At 47.0% G+C, this 27170-nt stretch overlaps 1 pseudogene; it reads left to right on the top strand.

The window, feature by feature from the left end:
- Window positions 1–20409, top strand: part of LOC120968179 (large ribosomal subunit protein mL101 (rPPR4)-like) — a 31284-nt pseudogene extending 10875 nt beyond the window's left edge.
- Window positions 20410–27170: the final 6761 nt, after the last annotated feature.

Raw genomic sequence — 27170 nt, 5'->3', positions numbered from 1 at the left:
ACGGATATAACATGATGCCAATGAGGGATACAAAGCTATGGGAGAAAATGAATGGGATTGATGTGTATCCACCATTATACACAAAAGTTATGGGCAGGCCAAAGAAAAACAGGAAGAAAGATCCAGAAGAGAAGAGTGACATAAATGGAGTAAAGAAGGTGACCAAGCATGGTGTGACCATGCACTGTTCAATATGTGGAGCAGCTGATCATAACAAAAAAGGACACCATAATCATGCTGATAAGACTCCAAATGAAGAAGCTGCTAGGGAATCTGAAGAAGAGTATGATGATCCATCAATACTTGCCGTAATACACTTGTACTCTTATGCTTACTCCCATATACTTTTTCAGATTTAGGATATACTAAGTTCATACATTGCTTGTCTTGTGCAGAACATAATGCCACACAGGGTATACCCTCAGCTGGATCCAACACAAACACCTGATTGTATGGTGTACAAGATGCAGGAACAGGCAATGATCATTTCACTAATTAACTTGTACCCACTCTATCTCAATAAATCATTAGTATGTGTGCTCACACTTCCTCTATCTTAATTTTTGCAGGAGAGGTTCACATACCCAGCCCCTAGGGAATTTGGCCCCTTGCCTGAGTCTACATTTATTGCAACTGCTAGAGAAGCAATGCCAGTAGGCAGAGTGACAACAACAATGGCTAGGGGGAGGGTGAGGAGTCAGCAAGCACCACCTACAAATGGAGAGGAAGCAACTCAGTCAAGTCAGCAAGCAGCAGCTGCAACAAGACCCAAGAAAAAACAAGCAAGAGGGGGAGGCAGTGCAGGGAGAGGAGCAACAAATGCTGCAAGAGGAGGAAGAACTGCTGGGAGGGGAGAAAGAGATGGTGCAAGAGGAGGAAGAAGTGCTGGTGGAGGAAGAAATGGTGCAAGAGGAGGAAGAACTGCCTCTGATACATTTGGAGGAAGAGGTGCTGCTCCTGGAGATGTCAGAGGAGCAAGAGCTGCTGCTCCTGGCTTTTACAATCTCCTGTTTGGAGATGATGGAGCTGCTGATAGAGCACAGTTCGTGCAGGCTGAAGAGGAGGTTCTATTTAGCCAAAATGCACCGCAGTCTGCTCTGTCTCAAGATATCTGGCCTGCTGATGTGCATGATTTTCTATCTCTTTAGTTTACATCAGAACAAGTTAGAGTTCATGAATGAACTTTTGGTTACGTTCAGTTCATGAATGAACTGCTCCTGCAGTTGGGGTAAAGATTTAGTAGGAAAGGCCTTTTCCAACTTTATTTTGCTTTGGTTTTCTCAATGTTCAGACTGTATGAAACTGTGCTCTATATTAAGTAAATTTCTATGACAGTGCTAGTAGTTCAAGAGGCCTCCCAGATCAATATTAAGTAAATTTCTATGATTTCTTTATGATGGTTTCAATTGGTTCATTCTTGAGTTTGTTTTGATAGTGCTTAATCTATACAACTGCAGCTGCAAAATATACTTAATCTGTTTTGCCTGATGCAAAATAATAGAAAGAGCAAAAAAAAAGTAGTCGACGAGGCGCGTAGCGCGGCACAACAGCAGCTGGTGAATGCCGTGTTTGCGGCGTCCCTGTCGACCCAGCAGGCAGACCACATCGTGCTCCAGGCCGCTCTCGTAGAGTGCCGTGCACGCGACGAGCGGAGGGCGGCGGCCGCGGCTGCCATCTTCAGTTATGTTCAGTACACTGAGATTAGTGTTTTCAACTATGTTTACTTGTTTAGTTTAGACTGAATGTAATGTTCTATCTATGAATGCAATCCAATTGTTCTCTTCTATATTGATGCAAATTTTCCATTCAGTCATATCCAGAAAGTGTCACATTGCAATGAAGCATAAAAATCAAATTCTTTCTCATTACAGATTACAGCTTTCATGTTCCTACTGCCAACATATTGGCTCACATCATCCTAATTCTTCCTGCTCCCTGTGAATCCTTGCTAGCATCTTCTTTTCCACCTTGTGCTTCGCCCTCATGGACTGCTTCTCTGCTTCCCTCTCCTCAACTTGATTCTCCAACTCCTTGTTCTTCCGAGCCAGATCAAAACTTACAGTCTTTTCCCTTCCCTTCCATTCTGGATCAATCCACTGCACATGTGAGCAAGCCCTGAAATCATGTGCATATGTAATAATCAGACAAATTTACTAAAAAAGTAGATGTCTTGCAACACCTAGATTCATCCTTTACCTCGCATGGACATCCCAAAAATCTTCTACTATTCCCTTCTCTTGCCACACGACGATCTGGACTTATTACATGGCCGCACTTCTCAGCATTCTCCTCCACCCCATTAAACTGGGCATCAAACTTCTATTTCAGCAGCCCAAAATCACATTCCGGGAGCTCATCTACCTAAAACCAAATCTTTATGACTAGCGGAGGAAGCAATCGTGCAAGATTCAGAGTGGAGAAAGATGCATTACCTCAGCGCTTTTCTTTGATCCAAAATGCATTACCGCCGGCGCCTTCCATGTTGCTGAAGATCACAGTGAAAAGAACCAGATCCCGCCGGCGGACAACTATTCAACCCGACGACGCCGACGAGGACTCACCTAACTGCTACCGCAGCCGTCTGCCTCCGCCGTCGCCTGTCTACGGTTCCTAATTTGGGAATCGCAGCGATTTGGGAAACGGGGGAGATTTGTGAACGACGGGAGACTTGTGAACGGGGGAGACTTGTCCACTGTTATGAACGGCCCACTGTCAGCAGGTTTTTTTTTGCACAAAAAATAATAAATCCAAGGGTTTTTTTGCAAAGTGACCGCGCACACGCCTCGCGGGAAGGCCATGGTCGCTGACAGCGGGCCCATGCCATGCTGGCGCCGCCGGATACGGTTGCATACGAAGAGAGTGACTGTATTTGCACCGTTTTGCAAGTTCAGTGACCACAAATGCGTATTTTGCAACTTTGTGCACCAAAGTAACCATGCAGTGCAAGTTCTAAGACCGCGGGTGTATTTACCTCTGAAAAAATCCACGATCCGGCCGATTGCCATTGAAATAAAAAAAACAGACAAACAAGAAAATCCTCACGTAAGGAAAACAAGGAAAGCGATCATCTGTTCCCACAAATAAAGAAGGAAAGCGTCCACTAAAAATTCTAATGATAATAAAATACCAAAACAAATCCAACGATAAAAAGGAAAAGACTCCACGGTCCGGTTGATTGCCCGTGAAATACAAATAAGCCTCCATTAATCTACATAAACAAAATCAATTAACCGTTAGATTCTAAAATTTGTGATTCAGGACTAATGGAAAAATTGCATAACGTTGATCATCCCGTCCTATAAGAAAAAAAACACATGCGACACATCCAACGTTTCTCAAACAAAAAAAGGAAAGCCTCACGTCTAAAAAGAAAAAACAAGGAAAGCCTCAAGTAATTCTCGCAAAAAAAAGGCCTCACGTCAATTAAAAAAAACGAAAGCCTCACGTCCATTAGTAAAACACGGAAAGCCTTCTCCCGTTCACAAGGAATTCCTCTGTTGCAAAGCTCCAACGATATAATGGAGAAAAATTCAATATCCAGCTGATTGCCCGTGAAATAATAATAAGCATCCATGGCTCCGTCAATCAAGTATTCCCTCGATCAAAATCTGCGTGGAATCCTCTGTATGGCCGCAGTCTCCTCCTCTGTTTCGATCCTACTCTCCTCCCTATGGCCGGCGGTGGCGATTTTTCTTACTGAGTCCGCTCTCCCACCTGCATGGCCATCGACGAACCACAAAGGAGTCCGAAAGCCAGGTGCTGGAAGAGATGAGGAGCTCCCTTCACAAAGCGTACCACCGGCTGGGTTTTGCCCTTATCATACATACAATTTATTTTTCTAGATGCTTGCTTAAAATACCTCCCATGTTTTGTGGATCAGTGTCCTATTTTTTTCAAGGGATGTGGAGCTGGTCGAGACTGACGGCTAGATGACACCGGCTGCGCGCGGCAAGGAAAGACTTGCATCGCGCCAAACTCAAGACTAACTGATATAATCTAGGAGATGAAAACCTAGGAAATTAGATTAGAACTAACTTATATGTTATTTTCATTATTTTATTTTGAGGAAGAGAATTATTTTTGTGGAATCACACTATGAGACTATAGATTTGATTTCTTGGGTTGGCCATATTGGGCCACATAAATTATGAATTACTTTTCATTGACGGAGTTCTGTTTGTCCAGATAGCATAGGGGCAGCCGATCAATATAACCACTAACGGGTATTCCCATCACATCATGTTTTCGATATATACTGTGTAGTACTATTGTATCAATTTTGCCCATTTTATTGAAAAGAAAAGGATGTCCATGTGATAAATAAAATTAGATCTATCTTGCACCTCCGTAAGTATTTTTTCAAATTTAACTCAAGTCCAAATTTGTACTTCTTTGCTTCCTACTCCTAACAAACCACCCGAATAAGGGAGCATGCAGTTTTGCAGGGGAAGGCCAATCACCCTTGCTAATTAATTGTCAGCATTGGAAGTCGATGAGCACTTCTTGCGTGACAAAGATAAATTACATTGGATGGAGAGGCTATGAGCTCCCCATGTACACTCTTAGGCGGTGGTTGCATCCGATGTCGCTGGATGCACTGTAGTGGTGTCGTGCAAGTTTAATCTATATGCTAAATCTGCTCGGTGATGACTATTATTATAAACGCACAGAATACTATTCTCTCAAGAAATAAACTACTTTGACTGACATGCATGCATACCTGCGATTGATGAATTACATGTGGATTCACATCTTTCTTCACATGTGCAGATTGCTAATGCTTATTATTTCCGCATATAGTACGTCTATGCATGTTTCCATTTTGGCCTGATAAGAAAAAATATATACCTATTAAAGTATCTTTAATACACATAAATTTCTACAGTAATCTTCATGTACCATGCAACACAACGATCTCATATAAACAAATGATTATGTATGTCATATACATATGTGTAGTAGGGATAGAAACTGCTGGAAATGTTCAAGCACATCGATCATAAAACAAATTCTTCGAAGATTTTTTTGGGTACAAAGAAGATCTTGAAATCTGAATTATCTATCACACACAGTTCCCAGCCAATCATACAACATTTTCTTTAAGAATTTATTGGTTAATATAAGAAAATAAAATACAAATAACAAATGTTCCTTTAAATATTTTAAAAATGCAGAAAACAATTTATTTTTTTGCTACAGTACCATGTTCTACTACAAGGAATTGTACTACTACTCCAAATGATCGTATTTAGACCGTATATATTTCTCTGAATACAAAGATCGTATCTTTGACCATATTTATATGAAAGATATCAACATCTACAATACTAAAGTTATACAACCTGAAAATTAAATTCGTTGCGCATCTAATGATATTGATTTTGCATTAAGAATCTTGAATTTTTTTCAATAAAGTTGGTCAAAACTTTATGAAGTTTTACTTCTAACAAATCTTATATGCGGAGTAAAAGGGACCAGAGAAGAATTTAATATTGGAAGTGCTAGCCCGTGCAGATGCATGGGTTGATGACTAGTATATACTAGTAAGCGTGCACGTGCAACGCACGTATCCTAATAAACTACAATAAAAACATTAACTATGTCTTGTGTTTTTACCTGAACATTTAAATGCGTGTCGCGCCCAATGATTTCAATATAGTAATTTATTTTAGATCAAGTCATAGGTCTTGCTTGACTGGTGAAAGACTTCCATTGTTGAAATGTTGTGATCCCAAAATTCCAAAATCAAAATACGTAAAAACTCGTGCATGTAACACACGACCAATACACATGTCTTCACATAAAATTAATGATCACATAAATATATTGTAATTGTTAATTATTACAAAATACATAAAAGTAACAACTAAGCAACATTATCAAGCAAAGTTCATCTATTAAGTCGTCGTTTGTTGGAGTGACAAACGGCGAAAGGATAAATGATTGCGACATGATCGTGAGCTCAACTTGTGACCAGGAGTTGGATGCTTTGGGTTTGTTAGGAGATCTTTCGACAATCATACAATCGGTGGGATCCGTGTTGGTTTCATCATCATCCAAGTCTTGGTTTCTTATATCGTCATCATTGAATTCCGAGTCAACTAAAATCACAGCTAATTTTGTTCCTAATCTGCCATATGAACCTAAAGTGAAGTGGTAATAATAAGACTTAGTTTTCAAATAATGATACAACAAAAAATAATTAGTATCATGATACGATGCAAAATATACCTGTTCGGGAGTGTCAGACAAACGATCTCCAGTGAAGTACTCCATGTAATTTAACATCCAGAGACCACAAGATGACCTCGATGATAAAGAATCTTTTAAATGCTTAATAACAAGAATATTAAAAAAATATTAGTATTATAACATGATGATGACTGAACCACAGAGTCATACCGGAGACGCTCGATTAAAAAAGAATTGAATAACGTTTGCTGCTAATATAAATCCAATGAACAGAAGGGCTATGGATAAAATAATTGAATTTGTGAGCGCTTATTATTTTATATAAATCAAATGAACAAAAGGGCTATCAATAAAAAATGAATTTGTGAACGCATAATTTATTTGAGAGGAACCCATATAATTATTACTTCACCAAATGGGTACATATAAAATTTTATTTAGATTTCACTCGTGCGTTGTACTTGAACGCATAATTCTTTTGAGAGGAACCCATATGAAAAATAAAACAAAATAGACACGCCCAATAATCCATTTGGTCGATGATATGTTTAATGTGGGTGACGTAATTAGGCCACACAAAAGCAACCAGAGGTCGAATTGCAAAAGAAAAAATAGGCAACCAGAGGAACACTAATAAGGAGCAGCGGGTGAAAAGTAAAATAAAAGAACGGGCAGCGGTTGATTCCCATCAGTCCCTTTCTCACAACAGGATGTATCCCCATTTTTTTTTCTTTTGCAAAATGGATGTATCCCGATCTAAAACACCTAGCACTTGCTTTCTCCAGTGATGTGTGTGCGGTGAGACCGTAAGAGACACAGGCACCCACCACTTTGCTTTCTCCGCCAGCCGCCGCCTGCTTTGTAGCACGCCGCCGCCTCTCCCGCCACGACGTCGCCCGGCGCCACCCCTTCCCCCTCCCCCCAACCCACACCACCACCACGGCCTCGCCCCTTCTCGTCCTATCCCCACGACGGCCTCGCCCCGCCGTCCCTTATCCCCACGATGGCCTCGCCCCGCCGGCTCCTGTCACCACCGCGGCCTTGCCTCGCCGCCAACCCCGCCAATCTTCCCTAGATCGACTCTGCTGCCGCCATCCTACTGCCCCAGAGCAGATCGAGATGCGAGCTGCTGGACACGATGCGGGAGGAGGCATCTCGAATTGGACGGAGATCCAGTGCGTTGACGTGCCCGCTGTAATCATCGCCCCCCGTGCTTGGCTCGCACAGTTGCTCCGGGAAGGACTTGGCAGCTCGCGTACATGCTCGGTTGCTGAAGGCATGCTGTTCATTTAGATGTTGTTAATGCACCTATGGTTATCAGTGGGGATTTAGTCAGGTGACATTTTTGAGGCAACCATGCTGTGACAAAGCTGATTGATTTGTGGATTTGAATTCTGGGTGGCTTAATTTGTCACTATTAGCTACCTATAATTGATGTTGAGTTGTTGCTTTTTGTGGCTGATGCTTGATTAGTGTGGTATTCTCATGTTGTAATGTCGCATTATTACTGGCACTAAGTAACAGAGAGTTCCATGGTCACAACCAAGTTGGTATCTACACTATTTGTATCATAAATACATGTGACACCATCATTTGACATCTAAACTTTGCTGATGCTTATGCCATTGTATGCACAACAGGCGCCTTCGCCACATTGTCATTCATTTGTGGGATGTTTCTCTTTCTCTATGTTGGCATGGATGATATATAGAGTAGTGGAAGATTGTTAGTGAAACACATTCAGGTATGCTATCTATCTGATTCTTTCCATGTGTGTAGTAACATATTCGTTGTTCAAATCCAGAAATTGTAACACATTTTCTATACTACTTTATGCAGCCCAATGAAATGTATCGCCTTGATCTCCATTATAGGCCAGATCTCATGAGAGATGCTGTGTCAATTGCATTGGCATCCAATAAGGTAAAAGCTCTGAGTTATATTAGGAGGCGTACCCATCCGTCTGAAGACTGCTCTTAATATATTCTTTTCTTTATCATGTTGTAACATTTATATCAGTCCACTTATCAGATTTAATTCCATGTGCTCGGATGCATATTTGAATAAATCATCCAGTCCTTCTAGTTGTTGTACCAACAAACGGAAAAAGTATAAGCATCACAAGCGAGAAATAAGAAAAAAAAGCTACTTATGAAAAGATGGGGCAGTAGGACTAACTACTAACCGATTAGTGAGGTCCTTGCGGTTCATTGATGGGCCTAGCGAGTCGAGCACTTAGCACAATAGTTTTTTGGCATTTATAACACATAGGCACCAGTGAACGTCGTCCATGTTTATTGGAATGAATATCTGAAGAAAATGATTATTTTAGTTGTACTCCTATGTGGACGAATCGGTCGTTCTCGCTGTAATTCATAGAAATATGTACAATGTCAGTTGTTGACACACGAACTAAGGTATTATGTTTGACAAGAGAACACATGACCTTCCGCAGCTGGGGTGTGTCGTTGCTGGGTGACAGCAGACTGCGCACTTGGCCTGTACACAGTGGCAAAACCTGTCCAAAAGAACACTTAATTAACACGACTTTACTTGTGATTCATGAAATGTATGATAAAGAACATAGAAAATGGAGTGACCAAGCGACATGGCCATGGGTGGCTTAGATGGAGTGTTGGTTCCATTTAGAATAGCAGACGTAGCTTTCTTAGATCCCTTGCCTCCTGTATTATTTTTTTAGTATTTCATCCATGTTTACCTCTCCCTTTCCCTCTGTCTCTTTAGTTCTTTTGGATCTGTTTTTTGAATAGCAAGGCAATGACATATTCTGGATTTACAAGATTGAAGTAGGTAAGAGTACGTGATATATGTATTTACCTGAATTCCCGTTGTTCGTCAGGTCCTGAAAGGGAGTAAGTGCCCCACTATGCTCAGAGGATGCCATATTGTCAACTCAGTTTGTCATGCAGATCATGAGGTACTGTAAGTATCAAATTTCACAGTACAAATTACAGATTGTCAGATTAAAAGAGCAATTTCCTTTTATCTTTTGCTTGATCATCTATATTTGCTAATTCAAATGATCTAACCTGTGCGCTGGCAGGTCAGAAAGTAGTCATATGTCCTCAGATGCTGCGGGCCACACGGGGTGATGACACCGGAGGTAGGGCAGCACGCCGGGTCGAGGAGGTCCACCGGGTGGAGGACGTTGCGGCCACCAGGGGCGACGGTGGTGTGGCGACGACGGCGGGGCGAGGAGAGGTAGGGCAGCAAGGCGGGTCGACGAAGGACGTGCACCAGGGTGGTGGACATCGCGGCCACCAGGGGCTAGGGCGGCATGGCGACGGCGGCGGGGCGAGGAGAGGTAGGCACCAAGGCGGGTTGAGGATGTCCACCGGGTCGAGGACGTCGCAGACACCAGCGCTGATCGCGGCGGTTCGTGGCGTGGTGGCGGCGTAGATCGTGGACGTGCTGTTTAATTCCCAGGAGGTGTCATCGTGGGGCTGTGTAGCATCCTGAACGGGGGAGTCTGCCGGCAGAACATTTTTGTGAACCGTCGATCTGATTGTAGTATGGTTGATCTAACGTGGACAGTTGGATGGTACCAAGTGGGTCTGATCGGACGTGTGGGGTTATCCCGTGTGCACTTTCTGGTGTGGACGTAGGGAAAGTCATGTTTGGTTTTTTAATAGTAGTATAGATATAGATATAATTCTGGACCATTTACACCATTAGTGTTTGTTCTCCTTAGTTGGTCATTGGGTTATGAGATGCTGAAATAGACGATTTGATTGTGTGTCTTCCTAATGAGGTGAGATGCTAGAAGAAACCAAAAATATATGTGAATAGTGATTCGGATTACTTGCGCGTACTGCACACTCTACAACATCTCAACAGAAAAATGCACTGCTACAGATTTGAGCAGGCATCAAGCATGACGTTTAGAAATCTTGATGGTTAAAGTGTGCAGAACCAAGCCATAATTGTAGTGATTTGAATGCACGTTTTGATCGAATAAAGCTCGCACTTCCTATTACACAGAGTGATACTGTTTCCTTGATTTTTCATTTTACAAACTATGAAATGATAATTCAGTTAGTTAACCAGGAATTAATGTTCCAAATTACGATTCCTAAATTCTTTACTTGTAATGGTCCCATCTACCTAGGGAGAGGATCTACGGATGACCTGGTTTAAGTTTCCATTCACTTTCTTGACATCTGGTGGTTTCCTTTTCTACTATTTGTTCGATAAGTTGTGTTGCCATATCAGCAATTCTCACCACATAATAAGTTTTCTACATGAAAGGGGATTGCAAGTTCATATATACCTCCTTAGCCAAACTATCACCCCCAGAACAAATATATTTTCGAATTCGTCAGGCTTGCGCTTATAAAGCAACCCACAGTTAATTTGAGAGCTGCAACTTCCCTGTAGGTTTCCTCTTTCACCATCTCCTGGGAGAAGTTATGGTTAAAATAAGCAAGCCTAATTTTTACAGAATATGGTCAGAATCAGCTAAGTACTTAAAAGATAAGACTTCAAAAAATTTGCTAGAAAAATAGTTTGAGTAAGCGAGCATGGCAAGAGCAAAAGAAGATGCAACTTTGACTTCCACAAAAAAATGAGCTGAGGTATGTGAACAACTAAAGATTATGCATGGCTCAGCTAGCCAACATGAGAAACACTATTCTCCTCATGACCTGCACACCTTTCAGCGGCATCAGCATCACCCTTACCATGCTGCTGTAACCAGCCTTATGATCATTCCCATTCTGCCTATTTATATATCTCCTAACCATATGCATCTTTTCAGTTGGGTTCCTTCGGGTTGTCATCGGGTTATGAGTATACACTATTACTGATCTTCTGATGTGTTTTCTTGATGATGAGTTGAGACTTTAGCAAGAACTGAAAGCGAATTTTGACAATGGTCTTTGTAAAATAGGGTCTAGCATATTGTACATGTACACGTGTAATTGTATTATGATCATCTATATAAAAAGACGTGAGGCTGGATGTTAGCCACCCACGCAAAACCCTAAACCTACCTTTTCAATTTGGTATCAGCCAGGTCGGGCCGCGGCCGCACGTCCCTCGCGCCGCCGCCCGATCCCATCTTCCGCGTCGCCGTCGCCGCTTGCTAGCTAGCTTCCGCGTAGCCGCCGCCGCTTGCTAGCTAGCTAGGCACATACGCACAGGATCCATCAAGCTTGCTAGCTAGCCACGCACATACGCAGGATCCATCAAGCTGCTTGCTAGCTAGCCACACGGCCGCCGCGCGAACACTACGCGTCGCCCGATCCATCCGCCGCCGCCGCCGCGCGCCGCCCTTCCGCGCCGCCGCCGCCGCGAGTTTCTTCTCCGCCGCCGCGCGCTGTCCTCCTCCGCGCCGCCGTGATGTCGTCCGCCGCCCTTTCGCTCTCCAACAGCGTCGGCACCATCACCTCGCCAGCGGCTGCCACAGTTCCCGCCGCCCTCGCCGTTCGCCTTGGCCGCCACAACTTCATGTTGTGGGGTGGCATCGCCGGCACCGTCTTAGCCGGCGCCAACCTCCATGGCTACCTGGACGGCACCACGGCGGCACCCGACAAGACCATCGCCGTCGGGACTGGCGACGCCGCGACGACCGCCGCTAATCCGGCGTATCATCATTGGTGGACTCAGGATCAGAAGGTCAAGGGCCTCCTTCTTACCTCCATGGAGGAGGACGTCGCCTGTCAGCTCATCAGCTGCGAGACGGGGCAGGCGGTATGGACGGCCGTCGGTGCCATGTACGGCGCGCAGAGTCGTGCCAACGTCCGTCACATCCGGCGTCAACTCCAGACGTTGCGGAAGGAGGAGATGTCTGCGGCTGAGTACATGCACAAGATGAAGGCCCTCGCCAACACCATGGCTGCCGCCGACTCTCCGATTCGTGATGACGAACTCATTGATCACATCCTCACCGGACTCGGCTCCGCCTACAACTCCATCGCCGCCTCCCTGGGTGCGAGTAATGCACCAATGCCCTACTCCAGCTTCTACTCGCTCGTCTTGTCGTTCGAAGCGTTGCAGGCTCAGCAGAGTGCGTCGGAGGGGTGGACTCCCTCCGCCAACGCCGTGACTCGCTCGGGCCCCTACGGCCAGGGCGGGCGTGCTCCCTAATCGGAGCCCTACCCCTCCCAGGGTGGGGGTCGCTCGGCCGACGGCAACGGCCAGCCCGGGCACGGCCGCCAAGGCGGCAACGGCGGCCCCAACGGTGGCCGCGACCGCAACCCCTCCTATGCTGGCAATGGTCGGCAAAGTGGTGGGGGTAACGGCGGCAACAACGGAGGTGGTGGCCGTCGCAACAATCGGTGGCGCCCCCGGTGTCAAATTTGCAAAAACTGGGGGCATAAGGCCGATGAGTGTCACAAGCGCTATGACCAGGACCACAACACTCGCTCCGCCAACTCGGCCTCCACCAACACCGTCGACTATCCTTGGGTACTGGATACCGGGGCTACGGATCACCTGACGAGTGATCTGGAACGCCTCCAGGTTCACGAGCACTATGGTGGCAAGGACCAGGTTCAGGTGGCCAATGGTGCAGGTTTGTCTATTTCACACATTGGTCATTCCCGTTTACCCGGTTCATCTCTTAAACTGCGCAACATCATTCATGTTCCACACATCAAAGATCATCTCCTTTCTGTCTACTGTCTTGTTTGTGATAATGACGTGTTTGTTGAGTTTCACCGTCGTCTTTTCTTTGTTAAGGACAAAGCAACTAGGCGCGTCCTTCATCAAGGTAGCAGTCGGGGGGGGGGGGGGGGGGGGGCTACCCGATTCCTTTTCCTCGTGCGTCGTGCTCGTCATCTTGCCATGCTTCATCCAGTGTTCGCGTTTGTCGTCGCAATGGCATCAACGTCTAGGTCATCCTACCAATAATGTGGTCACCTCCATTGTTCGGAGCCATGACCTTCCTTGTTCTCGTTCAAATAATTCACCATTACTGTGTGATGCATGTCAGCGTGCTAAGAGTCATCAACTACCGTATTCTATGTCTTATCATGTCACTACTGTACCTCTTGAATTAATTCATTCAGATGTTTGGGGTTCCGCTATTGCGTCTTCGGGGGTACAAGTATTATGTTAGTTTTGTTGATGACTACACGCGCTTCACTTGGATTTATTTGCTTAAACATAAGTCTAATGTTGAGCAAGTCTTTTATAACTTTCATGCTCATGTCGAATGCCTTTTGGATTGCAAAATCAAGGCCGTTCAGTCCGACTGGGGTGATGAATACCACAAGCTTCATCGCTACTTTCAACGCACAGGCATCTCCCACCGTGTGTCGTGTCCACATACGTCTCAGGAGAACGGTATTGCCGAGCGCAAACACCGTCACTTGGTCGAGACCGGCCTCGCCTTAATGGCGCATTCGTCCCTCCCACTCCGATTTTGGGATGAGGCCTTTCTTACGGCATGTTATCTCGTCAACCGTATGCCCACTCCGGTTCTCAACAAGGACACGCCCCTGTTCCGTCTATTTCATGTTCAGCCCAACTATTCCTCCCTTAGGATTTTTGGGTGTGCTTGCTGGCCTAGTCTCCGCAAGTATAATGCTCACAAGTTGGAGTTCCGCTCCAAGATGTGTGTTTTCCTTGGTTATAGTCCTCTGCATAAGGGCTATAAGTGTCTTGATCGCACCTCGGGTAGGATCTACATTTCTCGTGATGTTGTTTTCGACGAGTCAGTTTTCCCTTACTCCAGCCCGGGTGTCTCGGTTGATATTGCTTCTATTGAGCACGCCCTCACTTTTCCATCCAATGAACCGGTTTCGGATGTCCATGTGCAGAAATACGACCTGTCATATTTTTCACCTGACCTGTTTTCTGCAGATGCTGCTCTAATTTCTTCCCAGGAAACCGTCGCCGCACCTGCATCCGCCGGCGTGATCGACGTGCATGGCCCGACTGGGTCGCCCGCTGCGTCTCCCGAGGCTGCCTCGTCGGCCTCGCCCGCTGGCGCAGCTGTGGACCCGTCGGCCTCGCCCGTTGACACGACCGCGGGCCCGACTAGGTCGCCCGTTGCGTCTCCCGTCTCGCCGGGGTCGGCCCAGCACTCCTCGCCTGCATCGGGCGTCGCCGGGTCGCCAGCCGCATCCTCTGGGCTGCGGTCCCCGCCTGGCTTCCCCTCGTCGTCTGGTTCGGCCCAGCCTGACGCGTCTCCCCGGCCCGTGTCGCCTGCTGCTGAAAATGGTTCAGCCGCGACACCACTGGTCGGGTCCCCGTCGTCGCTGCCACCATCTACCGACGATGCAGCTCCCGGGCACACTATGGTCACTCGTCACTGTGATCATACGCGTAAGGCCAAGACATACACGGATGGCACGGTGCGGTACGACACTCGTCGGCATGCATTCTTTGCCGCACCCACTTCTCATCGTGATGCTCTTGGTGAACCGGCTTGGCGTGCCGCCATGTCTGCGGAATTATCTGCCCTTTGTCACACAAACACATGGGTGTTGGTGCCTCGGCCTCCTGGTGTTAATGTTGTGAGCTGCAAATGGATCTTTAAGACCAAGCATCGTCGGGATGGCTCTGTTGACAAGCACAAAGCTCGCCTTGTTGCTCGTGGTTTTACTCAACAGCAAGGGATCGACTATGGAGATACTTTCAGCCCCGTGGTGAAGCCCGCCACGGTTCGTCTGGTCCTCTCTCTCGCTATATCCCGCGGATGGAGTCTTGGACAGATTGATGTGAGTAATGCCTTTCTCCATGGTTTTCTGGCCGAAGATGTCTACATGCAGCAGCCCCCCTGGTTTTGAGGATGCTCGTTATCCCTCACATGTCTGCAAACTCCAGAGGTCCATCTACGGGCTCAAGCAGTCGCCGCATGCCTGGTATGCTCGGTTGAGTCAGCGGCTCTCACAGCTTGGTTTTGTTCCCTCCAAGGCAAATGCATCTCTGTTCATCTTTTCACATGGTGCTATTCAGATATACATGCTGGTGTATGTTGATGATATTGTGATTGCTGGTTCTACACCTACTGCGGTGGATCGCCTTGTGCAGTCCTTGTCTGCGAGTTTTCCAATCAAGGACTTGGGCCGGTTGGAGTACTTCCTTGGTTTGGAAGCGTCCTTTCATTCAGGGGGCATGACATTGACGCAGAAGAAGTATGCACTTGATCTCCTTCATCGCGTCAACATGGAGAACTGCAAGTCCACTTCCACTCCACTTGCTACATCCGAGAGCCTTTCGCGTCACAGTGGTGCATTGCTGAGTACTGACGACTCTTTCAGGTATCGCAGTGTAGTTGGAGCACTTCAGTATCTGACACTCACTCGTCCAGATATCTCCTTTGCCGTGAACAAAGTGTGCCAGTTCCTGTCTCAGCCTACGGAGGTTCATTGGGAAGCAGTTAAGCGTACTCTGAGGTATGTCAAAGATAAGCTAGACACGGGACTACGGATTCGTAAGTCCAGATTTACTGGAGTCAGTATATTCACCGATGCAGACTGGGCAGGCTGTGTTGATGACATGCGTTCTACTGGTGGCTTTGCTATATTTGTTGGACCCAATCTTATATCTTGGAGTTCCAAGAAGCAGCCTACGGTCTCGAGGTCTAGCACCGAGGCAGAGTACAAGGCATTGGCCAATGGCGCGGCTGAAGCCATTTGGATAGACACAGTTCTCACAGAACTTGGAGTCACACGGCAGCGCACACCCATATTGTGGTGTGATAATTTAGGGGCAACTTACCTGACTGCGAATCCAGTGTTTCATGCTCGGACCAAACACATTGAGATTGATTTCCATTTCGTGAGGGAACAAGTAGCTGTTGGTAAACTAGAAGTCAGGTTTATCTCAACTGATGATCAGCTAGCGGATGTATTTACTAAACCCGCTACTCGATAGATGCTAGACTGCTTTAGAACCAATCTGAATCTTGTATGTAGTTCAGTTTGAGGGGGCATGTAAAATAGGGTCTAGCATATTGTACATGTACACGTATTTGTATACGTATGTAATTGTATTATGATCATCTATATAAAGAGACGTGAGGCTGGATGTTAGCCACCCACGCAAAACCCTAAACCTACCTTCTCAACTGTCCTGATGATGGTCGGGTGGTCGTGGACCCACCACCAAGTAGGAAAATTCAATATGAAATGTTCCACTGAAAATCCAGGTTCTGTCCCATGGAGAAGTGTTCGGCTTGTCCATGGCGCGTGCCTACAGAGAAGTGCAGTTTACCTGTTAAAGTATGTCCATTAAGAAGCACTCAGTGTGTGCTTTGAGATACAATATGTGTGGAGCGGACATACCTAATTCATTTTCTCCTTGTTCGGAGTGATTATAGAGCGTGAGTGATACTTTTTCCTTGCCCAAAATTATGATCAGAATATTATGACAGAGTTATCCATATCTACAATGTTTATAGTATCAATTTGACATCATCCATGAATGCAGTCAAAATACATAATTCGAACAAGCGAAATATTAGAGTTCATTCAGTGGACGGTAGTACAACTGCAGAGCATTTCAAACAACCCAAGGAGTGTGATGGAGTACAGAAACAAATGTCAGGGGGTGGTGAGAGCCAGGGGGTGGGAGAGGGGAAACGCCCAACGGTGGCCGGTTCAGTCTTCAGTTCTTCAATGCCCATCTACTCCAGTGAGACGCACTCAAATACTCGATCGGGCTACGCAGATGACTTGTTTATTGGGCCTTGTGACACGCTTGGGTCTCCTGGGCTGGCCTTGGGCTTCACTTGTTGGACTGAGCAAGTAGTTCCCATGACACCGTTCCCCTCGCCGCCAGCCTTCCCTGACCTCGTGCATGTCTTGCGGCGGTGGTCTCCGGCGGATGTTGTCCTGTGAGCTTGGTGGAGGGAACCCAGCATTCGCTCAGACTGCTTGTAGCCGGAGACCCATGGATCTGACCACGGGGCCGGCCTTTGGCCGTGTGCGGGCTCCTATGAGCCGGATCTGATCCGTGGGCGCTCCGTTGGCCCGCGCGAATTTGAGCAGCGCCTGGTTCGCCGTGGAATGGCTGGTCGCTGGCGGGTGGCTGCGATGTAGTCGCTGGAGGTGCACAGATGTGGCAGCGGGGGAGGCCTGCTGCACATTCGTGGCTCGCCTTCGGTCGGAAGGTGGGTAAGCATGGCCCTTTCCCCTTTGGTTCCTGGAGGAGTGGCTCCAAAGGATGATGACAGCGCTCTGCTCCGGGTGCTTCGGTGCACCTCCAACGACTACATTGTGGAGCCGGGGGTTGGAGTCTGCGTCGTTCTGGAGCCCTGTCGGGCTGACTTCTTTTCAGAGTAATCCAGCTGCTGGTCACTTTTTCTTGCCCTCCTCAACAGTTTTGGTCATAGTGGTGCCTTGGCTCGCTAGTGTCGGATGGTGGTTGGAGGATGTGTTGGGAGCTTGGGTCTGGGGGAAATACTTGGCTGTTGACGGTGGCCACGACGATAGCGGTGCTGCGGGCGCCACTTCCCTTGATGAAGGCATTGTCGAGGTCCCATTCCCCACCCTACCTCCTCCCGATTGGGTGAAAATCATGTTTCTATTTTGGGCGACGGCGACGCTTCAGCGCCGTTCCCCTTTCGGGAGGCACTTCCCGTGAACCAAATGTGGTGGAGCCGGTGGGCTATGGAACTTGATGTCTTCAATCTATTGCTACCCTTTACGCCGTAGGGTCATCATCTTCCGAGCCTAGGCGAGAGTGGAAAGGGCTCCCCTCTTTGGCTATTGTGGTGCAAGTCTGCTTCTTTCCACGGTGTACTTGTCGTTCTTCCTTCGTTGTGACTGTTCTGTTTATTGGACTTCTCTAGGCGGTTTGCTTCTACTTCATGACGGTACCATTGGCCGAGTGCTTGATCTAGTGCGGATATTGATTTGTGCTTTGGGCGGTCCAATTGGCCTCTCCCAGGATCTTGCTCGCTCATCGGGGTTCTAGGGTGAACTTCAGTCTGCCGACGGTGCGGCGTCCTTCGAGCCAGGACGAGAGGCAGGGGTCCTATTCGATGACGGAAACGGATGATTGTAGCAAAGTTGTGCCTAATTGGAATGGCCAGGTTCCTCTTCCAAGTATTGTTCAGCTTCGGCCTAGTCTAGCTAGGTTTCATTGGCGATGTTGCGTTGGTGGAGGATGGCCATGACGATGCAAGTAGTGTTCCACTGACTGCGAACCACCTCATCTTCGGCTGCCCTTTTGCGGTTTAGTTCTGGCAATGCCTCGGCGTGTCGACGGAAGGAAGAACGGTGGAGTCCATCCACCGCCTGGACGCGTCCCCTGCGGTGGGGATGGCGTCGCCTGCTGCCTTCATCCTCCTCTGTTGCTGGAGGCTTTGGAAGCAACGGAATGCTATTGTCTTCCGCAATGACCTGCAGTCCCTTGCGGCCACCTTCAAAGCCTGCCGAGACGACGCCGTGCTCTGGTGCGCGAGGCTGGCCCCTGGCGACCGTGCTCATATTGATGTCTGGCTATCTGTTCTTAGGGTTTGAGTAGTTCAGCCCCCCCCCCCCTCTCTCTCTTTGTATATCTGATCACTCTGGGCTTTGGTCCATTTTTTGGGTAATATATGCAGGTGGTGGAGGGGCCTTCCCTCCCCCCCGTTGAAAATTCAAAAAAAAAAGTAGTGTTCCACTTCTGTCTTTGGAGTTCTTGTCTTGTCATGGCCTGTGAGCTGTCTGTAAGCATTGTGTATCCGTGGTTTTTATTTTCTTGCTTGTCGTAAGTTATTGTTCAATGTAATGTAATACTTGGCCTGTTGATGGCTTTGTTAATTCGAAGTCGGGCTCTTCTTAAGCCTCCGTTCAAAAAGAAAAAAAAACAAGGAGGTGGATCTCAAGAATTGTGCCAAGATGTGCGGAGGAAGGCCTAATGCGAAGACTGGGAGATTTTCATGGAGCACTATTTCAAGATAGGGGATCTCAAGAATGCCCATTGGTGCGCCGACCGTGCAATCCAGAAGGGACACAACAGCGGCAGAATTTGGGTGCCACCACATGATGTGACGAAGACCCTGATGGGTTACGTTGAGAAGAAGAAAGACGTTGACGGCGCCAAGAAATTCATCGATGTGCTGAAGAAGCTGCAGAAAGATCTGAGGACGGTGGTGTTCGAACCGCTGGTACGGACGTACGCGGAGGCTGGGAAGAAGTTCCCTGGGATGCACACCGTCTGAAGATTGAAAACGTGGAACTCAGCAAGGAAACAGACAAGCTGGTCGATTCCATATGTGTTGATTGATTAGTTGATTTGCATCCCGCTGTTTCATCTCAATAAGGGGCGTCTTCAGATTATTTTCGTTGGTTTCTTCTGCAAAACCTATGACACCAGGATGTATACTGAAATGTTAGCCTGACATTCAATTCTGTTCGAGGGCTGCTTCTGCATGCCGTTGGAGTTCTTGGGCTGTTTGAAATGCTCTGCTTTTTTCAGTTGCACTGTGGTCAACTGAATGAACTATACATGTTTCGCTTGTTGGAATCCACATTTAATTCATCTACTCTGACTGTAATGTCCTTATATACTATGAGCTGTGACGAATGAATCCTTTGCTACTCTGAACTTTTTCCTCTTTGTGCAGAATAGCCAGAGAAAAGGTCAAGTAGGCTACGTCTAAATTTAATCATTCATGGCATATAGAGTAGTCAAAACATGATCTAGCCAGTAATGGCTGATTTTCCTTTCATTTTCTTTTAATTAGTATGTTTTGTGCATCCTTATTGTATTGTATGACTCTTGACATTATGTTCTCACGGAACCTTTATTTGTTTAGTACTCCCTCCGTTCCATAATGTAACGCATATATATTTTTTACAAAGTCAAACTTTATAAACTTTCACCAAGTTTATAGAGAAAACTATTTATATCTACAATACCAAATGTATATAATGAAAGTATGTCTTGTGATATATCTAAGCACATGTATTTGATATTCTAGATGTATATAATTTTCTCGACAAACTTGGTCAAAGTTTATGAAGTTTGACTTTTAGAAAAATCTATATGCGCTACATTGTGGAACGGAGGGAGTATGACCTTCATATTAATAGACCATCTCTAATTAAATGCAAGACAATTTTGCAATTCATTTTGAATTGCAAAAAACGCCTTATATTTAGTTATGGAGGTAGTATTATTCTCTATATTTAGTCATAACAGCTAGCCAGCCTTATGGCTTTGGCTACAACCACAGAAACATTACTGCAGGTCTTTTAGTTGTAGCTGGCACGGTTATAGATCAGTTTCTTGGTTTCTACCATACCACAATTTCGGCTGTCACCGCAACTTGGTCACAGAGTGGTTTTGGCGATGACACCGTCGGCCGTGAGCTCAGAGGCCATGTCCTGCCTTTGTCAATCTCGCTGAAATGCCTCTCGCGGTTTACCAAGGATGTGGTGGCCGTCGATGCAGAACTGGAGTGCCTCTAATGGGACCTATATATGCTACATTTGCAACAGAGCATTTTCCTATTGAAATTTCCTGATTTCTCAGTCGGCATACATACACTCACTATGAGAAAAACACTTGTCCACATTCTCTTTCAGTTTCATCTAAAATCTTAAACCATCAGCAAGAAAACAGGTCAAAACATCAGAGTGTACACTCAAAACCTGATGACCAATGGAAGGAATCACAGCAGGAAAGATGCACATGATCTAGAGATATATAAAAACATGGTGGGCAATGTTCAAAACATTGGTTACATTGGCAGCATGATAAGCATGATGTTGATGAACATGTGTAGCTCATGAGGAGAAACTTTTTTTTTCTCGTGTTGGCTAGCTATGCATAATCTTCAGTTGTTCACACGCCGATCACATGTACATCATATTTGTTTTAACTCATCATAGAGTGAATGAAGCTACACATGGTTTTGTTACTCACACACTTTTATGAAGCAATTATTTTAAAAATACCCTCTTTTGAAGTACTGAGCTCATTATTACCATATTTTTCCGTAAAAGTTAGGTTTTCTTATTGTAATCATAATCTTTGTCCGGACATGGCAAAAGAGGAAACCTACAGGGAGGTTCCAGCTCCCAAATTAATCGTGATTTCCTTTGCAAGCAGAGCCTGGCAAATTCAAAAACATATTCATTATGGGGTGATAATTTGGTTAGTGATGTATATAATCTTGGAAGCCTTTTTCTGGAAGAGTTTCCCATTGGTGTAAATTAGTGAAAATGGAAAATCTTGGAAGATGACAACGCTCATGGACAAAGATGTTGAATAGTTTCCTTTGTAATGTATGCATTCCTTGTGTCGGTTCTTCATTTCTGTATTATTCTTTTATAATCATCAATTGGCCTATGTTGTTCTTGAAGTTGATGGGTCCTGTGAAAGTAAGATGTGTTGTTTTTACAAAGGGAATACATTAATATCGCGGAGATACCAATTATGCCCATCCTCTGGAACAACGAGATGTCCTAAAGACATTACGGATGCACACAACCCAAAAAACAAAAAGAAGAAGAAGAAAAATGACTTGATTTCTTCAGATCTTGGTTCTTCTGGCAGTTAGATGAGGCCAAGAGGAAATACCGTCTCGCGCGATGGGATATCCTTTACCGACCAAAAGACAAGGGTGATCTCGGTATTGAGAACTTAGAAATCAAGAATAAATGCCTTATGAGTAAATGGCTCTATAGGTTAGAGATAGAGCCGGAGGCATGTGGGCACAGATTTTGCGCAATAAGTATTTACAGTCCAAAACGCTCGCCCAGGTTACCATGAGACCAACTGACTCGCCATTCTGGAAGGGACTTATGAGAATGAATGACTTGTTCTTTCGTAGGGTCAAATTCTTGGTTGGCAATGGGATGTCAATAAGATTTTGGGAGGATACGTGGTTAGGAGAGATGCCACTGGCCATACAATATCCCACCCTTTATAACATTATGCAACGTAAGGAGAATTACATAGGCACCGTTTTCCAAACGATTCCCTTGAATATTCAGTTCAGACATGCGTTAGTTGGTGAGCGATGGACTGCCTGGATGCACTTGGTTCGGAGATTGATAGATGTTCAACTATCCGACCAGCCAGATTCGACGCACTGGAAATTAGCTAGAAATTGGGTATTTACGGTAAAATCCTTCTATATGAATTTGATTAATTCTAGCCCAATCTCAAGATCATTACATATTTCGAAGGTTAAGATCCCCTTGCATATTAAAGTTATTATGTGGTTCGTCCACAAGCAAGTAATACTCACCAAGGACAACTTAATGAAGAGGTGATGGGTAGGTAGTTCACGTTGTTGTTTTTGTGATCATGATCAAACAATACAACATCTATTTCTTGAATCCCAACTCGCCAAATTGCTTTGAAGAATGATTCATATAGCCTTTAACATTAATCCTCCAGTTGATATTGAGTCGTTGTTTGGAACGTGGTTAGCTGGGGTTGAGCATACTACTGCGGCTCGTATTCGGATTGGAATATGTACGCTTCTGTGGGCTATATGGAACTGTAGGAATGATATGATTTTTGATAGACAACACACTTTAACTTTCTCGCAGATCATATTCAGAGCTACCGCATGGATCCGTAGGTGGTCCTTACTCACTCCTATGGACTTCAGGGAGCCTTTGGTTACTGGGTGCAACCAGTGGGAGATGGTAGCACGGGCTATATTCAACCGGTTCGGATGGCGGCCGCATAACATGATAGGAGTCTAGGGAGCTTGTCCTTCATATTGCCTTACCGGTTGCGATTTTTAGCATGTACTTTTCTTTTTTTCTGTTTGTTTCGCTCCGCTTGCGAGCAAGCTATAATACTGTTATGACTTTGTGCTACTTCATAGACTTTTAATAAGATGGTTGCATGCATCATTATGATGCAGAGGCCGGGGGTACGCCTTCATTTTCAAAAAAAGAAGAAGAAAAACGAAAGATCCCGCTACAGCGATCAATTCCTTGTAACTACAGCAAGAACCACCACCAAGACAACACCCGATGTCCAAATTCTCCAAAATCGACGCCTCCAAGAAGGAAAGAGTCCAAAAGCGCCATCGTCGCCTGATCATAGATATTAAGTTTTCAAACTGAAAAAAAAAATCACGCTCTCAAAACAATGCCTTCAACAAGGCCACTGCCAGTCACAACCAATTAAGGCTAGACCTTGGGTTTACACTCTCAAAGCTAAGACTATACTCCTCCTGTGCTGCCGCCCCCACTTGCCGATGCTGCTACTACGAGTAACGAATCGTCAAGCAAAGTCCTCATCGCCTCGAAGACTCGACCCCGTCATTACTAGACCTCAGACGTCAGCCACCATGACATTCTCCACCACCTGGAAATCAAAATACCAACATGTCCCATGATGTCAACAGACAACAAAGCTTCGCATCACGCCCTCCTGAAGCCACACATGCTGAAATAGGGGCGCACGCGACTGAATCCCATCTGATCCAGTAATCTACTGGCATCAAGCACCCAATGGAGATCTCCGACGGAGCCTTCCGGAAGTCATCAACAGCCAGATCAATGAGGGCCGGCATCAAGCAGGACACCGTCCTGGCGCTAGAAGACCCCTAGGACAGTCATCGGTGGGAACAGATCTCAACAGAGAACCCCAGATCCACCGCCACAAGCCAGCATGGCCGGACCCCACGCTGCTCTTGCAACCGTGATGGCATAGCCGCCACCAGCCACCATGGCCGGACCCCACGCTGCCTAGCAACTGTGATGGCACAGCCGCCACGAGAACCCCTGATGGCACAGCCGCCACCAGAACCCCTGGGGCCCTCGACCTAGCGTTCCCATCTCTGCCTCCACGCCTTGCGCCCAGGGGCACCACCGCGCGTGGGCCAAAGGCCCCCACGCGACGGAAAGAGGAGAGCCCGCCGTCCGCCGGGCGAGCTTTGCTCGCTGGGCTCCTCCGGCGGCGGCGGGGAAGTAGGGGGGGGGGGGGGGTCGGGGGCGGCGACGACTTCTTTTGTTCCTTTGATGGCTTCATACTAAGTTGTTAGTTTAGTTTTTTTTTACTTTTTATGCACCTTACCATATTGTGATTGCCACGCAAATTTGTTGGTCAGATTAACAAAATCTTGTGATGATCATCTCTTGTCGCATATCTCTGTTTGGAGATTGCACTTTGCTTCAACTGAACACAATACATCTCTGCTGATCGTGTATCTGATCAATCATTACCTTGAGGTTTGCAAATGAAGAAACTTCTTTTATGTATAGTGATTATTTTTGATACAACAACATAACATGTGAAAGAAAGAGGGAAAATCGAACGGAAATAAGTCAACTACATCTAATCTAACTAGTAAAAGAGTCTGGGCAACCCGGCCATACGAGGGCTCTTCGACCACGCTTTGATTTTCGGTCGCACGATCGCCTTACTTCTCATGTTTTTACTGCAGTGTCGGCAGGTCAACCGTCCATCGTTTTTTACGCGATCTTTGCTGTTTTGTCTGTATGACCGCTGGGTCCGTGCGTTTGTGGGGCTGGTGTGTAGCGAGTGTTACGCCCGCGCGTCCGCGTTGCCAATTGGGGCTTGGTGCGTGGGTTGCTGAGTGGCCGATGCCTTCCTGCGATTCGATTGGCTGGTGCTCGTGCGTGGATTGAGGCAAATTTAACAAATTTGACCTATAGACGAAGTCAAATCACAGAATGAACTGTCCGTAAAACTATTTCACGCGGCTGACCTTTTTGTGTGACGCCCGACACGAAGGTGCCACACTAGACTGTGCAACGCCTCACAGATAGGCGCTACACGGCCAGCGTCGCACCCGTGTGGTCCGAAAATTACTAAGTCAGTGTGCAGCGCCTGAGAGCTAGGCGCCACTCTATACAGTGTAGCGCCTAGCTCCTAGGCGTTGCACTAGTGCCGCGCCTAGCTCCTAGGCGTTGCACTAGTGCAGCGCCTGAGAGCTAGGCGCCACGGGTCAGCCGCGTGAAATAGTTTCACGGAAAGTTCATTCTGTGATTTGATTTCGTCTATAGGTCAAATTTGTCAAATTTGCCGGGGATTGACCATTTGACAGGGGGCGCGCGTGCGGTCTGACCGCGCGAGGCGGCGTGGGGTGGACGGGGCTGTGCTACTGCTTTTTACCCGCCATTGGTTCTACTCAGCTGCATTGGTGGTCCCCTGTTTTGGGTTGGTCCCGCTTGGCTGTCTCTTATGAGCAAGCGGGCTGCAGCCAGAGAAAAGAAAAAGGAGAAGCGAGGGGGCAGCAGCGAGACCTAGCCGGCTTCTCCCCGCAGCCGCCACCTCCTCTCCTTTCTCAGAGCATCTCCAGCCGTTGAGGCTGGCATTTTTGTCGCCTCCTGGGGGGCTGCCGACGAGAATTTTGGTCTGGGGGCAGGAATTTTTCCACTGGTTGCGCCCCCAGGAGTCGGGAAGCGGGAGCCGACAAGGACGAGCGGGTGCTGGTGATCACGTCCCTATGGCGTGCGCTCAACCTCCGCCAAGACCACGTCGCGCGCTTCATGCCCTGGGGCACGCTTGCCGCCGCCTTCGCGCGCTGCTACGGGGCCGCCCGCTTCGCCTTCGCGGGGTTCCTCACGCTCTGCCTCGCCCGCGCGGCGGGCTCTGTGTCCGACCTTGCGCTCCCGCCGCTCCTCTCCACGCCGGCCGCCGAGCTCGACGCGTTGCCGCCGACTGCCCGAGGCTGCACCGGCTCGCGCTCCCGCCGCTGCTCTCCGCCGTGGACGAGGCGCGCCTGCCGGAGCTCATCCCGCAGTGGCGCCTCCTCCAGCGCCTGGAGCTCGAGTCCAAGCCCTCGCCCTTCCCGGCCGTCGCCGCGCAGCTCGCGCTGCAGGACGCCCCTGGCCATGCGCTGTGTGCGGTAGGTTTGAAAGGAAAGGGAGAGGAGAGAGGAGAGAGAAAAGAGAAAAGAGAAAGGAGAGGAGAGAGGGGGGCTGACAGTGGGCCTGTGCATGCAAAAGGCAACTGCCGGCGTCCCCAGCTGCCCCCCGCGATCCTGAGTTTGGGGTGGGATTGCCGGCCACACTTTTTCCCAAATCCGGCGATAATTAAGGTCGTGGGGGCGCGAGCGGGTACTTTTTTGGCCGCCGGCGACGAAAAAATGCTCTTGGAGGCCTTCCTAGGGGGGCTGCTGTAGGTATTTTCTTTCTCCCCACTTCTCCTCTCCATTTTGATCTGTCCTGATTTCTAGATCTTCTGGTCTTAGACGCGGCCACAGGCCGCCGCCGGGGATGCCTCTGCATCGTCGTCGACGTAATGAAGGGAGCAGCAACCACAACCGCAGCAGGTGGCGGTGCTGGCATATAGATTGGACACTGGTCGCTTCAGCTTTTGGAGAGATTCGATGATGGCGCAAGGCCCCCCACTTACTGCGGCGCTGCACAGCGGTGTCACCAGCCCTTCTGCCCGTATTGTAGCTCCTCTTCTCTTCTTTCATACTCATGCAAAAGGAGAGGTGCAAATCTAGAGATTAGCCAATGAGATATAGTTGTTAAATTTGTCTATTTTGATTTTCGCACAATTTTATAGGGATGGACACATGGGTTTAATGGTACTCTCCTGAAAGCAACACAAATGCATGAACTTCAGTGAGAGTGTATATCCCAACTCCTTTATCTTGTATGTTTCTCGGTCAATCTGATTTTCTATTTATTTGTGTTGAATTTCTGTACGGGCAACCCTATTATTTATGCACCTTCTTTAAAATAACAACAACATTTGGGGTGCTTTTGCTTCAGCTTCCTTCATGTTTCGCAGGGGCATCATGACTGCAATCCAACATGAGCAGTGCAGACACGAGCAGTGGGCGGGGGAGTTAGAAAATAGAGAGACACGAGGAGAGTATAACTGGTCATATTGTACAATGACCACACTACTTATGGTGGTTGAAGAGAAGATAACAGTGATAGTGGGCCTGCTTATGAGGGCATCAGCACAAAGAGACCAATTCACAAGTCTGTTGTTGATAGGCTGTACAACTTTACAAGGTAGCATTGTTTCCTTCTAGGTTTAAATATCTTTGTGAGCACAACTATTTGGAAATTCTGCCATTCTTGCTGGAAGCAAGCATTTTTTTCCTTCAGTCATTTTCA

The sequence above is a fragment of the Aegilops tauschii genome, chromosome 7 (assembly GCF_002575655.3).
Source record: "Aegilops tauschii subsp. strangulata cultivar AL8/78 chromosome 7, Aet v6.0, whole genome shotgun sequence".
In the NCBI taxonomy this organism is placed as follows: Eukaryota; Viridiplantae; Streptophyta; class Magnoliopsida; order Poales; family Poaceae; genus Aegilops; species Aegilops tauschii.
Note: the sequence above shows the minus strand (reverse complement) of the source record. Positions and strands in the feature narration are given on the sequence as shown.